Source organism: Lucilia cuprina, chromosome 4 (genome assembly GCF_022045245.1).
Source record: "Lucilia cuprina isolate Lc7/37 chromosome 4, ASM2204524v1, whole genome shotgun sequence".
NCBI classification, from domain to species: domain Eukaryota; kingdom Metazoa; phylum Arthropoda; class Insecta; order Diptera; family Calliphoridae; genus Lucilia; species Lucilia cuprina.
Window position 1 is genome coordinate 61,263,756 of NC_060952.1, and position 2,474 is coordinate 61,266,229.

The following is a 2,474-nucleotide window of genomic DNA, read 5'->3' on the forward strand; positions in this document are numbered from 1 at the left end:
CCTGAGGAGTTTCCATCTCCTTCTAGACGGCCCCGCTCTAGACTGGTACTGGGATTACCGAAAAATTGTTTACATTAATATTGGGAGGAGCTGGAGAAAGCCGGTTCGAGCAGGAACATGAGGTTCAGATGAAAATCCTGAACCGCCGGCAGCTGCCGCAGGAAGTCTTCGACGATTTTTATAACGCGGTTATTAAGCTCCGAAACCAGCAACAGCACCCATATGGGGATAAACAGTTGGTGGAGATCATGCGTGGTAATTTAAAGCCGTCATTGGCTCAAAGGATGTTTTCTGTTCGGCTTAAAACTTTTTCCGAATTTTGTCGTGAAGTAAGGCGAGCAGAAAATTTGATAAACAACCAAAGGCAACAATATCAGCGAGCTAATGTCATGCATCGGGTAAATGAACTGGCTTGTGAGGACGATGATTTGTCGCTGATAGATTTGTCGGTCTACAAGTCATTATACCTGCTGGAATTGCAAGGTCGTCGATCATAGTTTTGTCGACTGTCCCGAGCCTATTAATAGAAAATTTTGCTTCCGGTGTGGTAAAGTCAACGTGGTGGCCCTAAGTGTCCCAATTGTCAGGGAAACAGGTCCCGGAACCCGTCTCGAACTGGGGAGGCGAGGTCGACCGAGGTATAGGCCCAGTACAGGTTAGGGAAAAACAAAAACAACAACAACCACAATTGAGAATATTAAAGAATCCGAATAGGTCGGAGTTTGAGTTCAAATCTAAGCCCCGGCTCCGAGAACTCAAACCCCTGCATATTCGAATTCAAGAGTACAATGAAGCAAAAGGTAGAATATTTGGTCGAGTGACTAATAGGATTAGAAAAGCTCTCGTCGGCTTCACTTTACGAGAGTGAAGACTCACGACTGTATACGCGATTAAGTATAGGCGGCAAAAATATAATCAGTTTACTAGATACCGGGGTAACGGTAACTTGTCTCGGTAGGAATTGTCTAAAGTTCGTTAATGACGCCGGTCTTGAGGTTTACGATATTCGGTCGTGTCAGGGCTGAAGTTAGGTTTCGTGATACGGTATCACATTCTTGGGCGTCGATTTTATGAGAGTTTTCAAAATGTTTGCCAGTCTCGAGAGTCTTACGACTAATGGTATTAGTCTTTGCGAAGAGGCAGATAGTACCCTAGATCTCGTGACTCATAAGCTGACCCCGGATCAGCGACAAAGATTAGATTGCGTCATATCGATGTTCCCCTGCTACAGTAAAAAGGGCTTAGGAAAAACAAATATGGAAGTGCATACAATAGATACTCGAGATGCAGTTCCAGTTAAAGATCGTCACTATCCTGTCTCCCCGGCAGTTCAAAAGTTGATGTACGCGGAGCTCGATAGGATGCTTGACCTCGTTGTGTTTGGGCTTATTGAAAGTTCATGGAGTCATCCAGTTACTCTGGTCCGCAGGGGCGAGAAAAACCGGCTGTGCCTGGACGCACGTAAGCTCAATGCACTGACAGTCAAGGATCCCTATCCATTGCCGCACATCGAAGGTTTGCTCAGTCGTTTGGGAGACACGATATACATCTCCAGTGTTGACCTAAAAGACGCGTTCTGGCAGATACCACTAGAATCGTCCAGTAAAGAGAAAACTGCATTCACGGTGCCAGGACGACCGCTCTACCATTTTACGGTCATGCCTTTTGGGCTGTGCAATGCAGCTCAAAGGTTATGCCGTTTAATATATAAAGTGATCCCCGCAGTAATTCGTGATAGGTTTTTCGTTTATCTGGACGATCTTTTGATTGTATCTCCAGAATTCGAAACACATCTGTATCTATTTGTTTGGCAAAAGCAGGTCTGACCATCAATGTGGCGAAGTCTAAATTTTGTTTTAAGGAGTTAAGATATCTAGGATACATAGTTCGAGGTGGCAAACTGAAACCTGATCCGTCCAAAGTAGAAACCATTACTCGTTTTGCTTATCCTAAGACAGCAAGACAGGTGTGGAGCTTTATGGGAGCAACAGGCTGGTATAGGAAATTTATACCAGACTATGCTACCATTGCAGCCCCAATCTTTGAAACGCTGAAGGAGGGTAAAAAAAGGTTTGATCGTCTCAAGGAAGCTCTAGTTTCAAGTCCACTCCTTAATCATTCTGACTTCAACAGACATTTCTTCGTTCAGTGTGATGCGTCTGACGTAGGTATTGGCGCAGTGCTTTTCCAGAAGGATGATTCCGATGGAGAGCATCCAATAGCCTACTTTTCACACAAACAAACTAAAACTATTCTGTAACTGAACGAGAATATTTAGCTGTAGTCTTGGCGATTAAGAAGTTTAGGCCCTACATAGATTGATGCCTTTTACCGTCATTACGGACCATAGTAGTCTGAAGTGGCTCATGAGTCATAAAGATTTGACAGGTCGTTTAGCTAGATGGAGTCTACATCTGCAATCGTATTTTACGATTGAACACAGGCAGGGGAAGCAAAATGTAGTACCCGACACC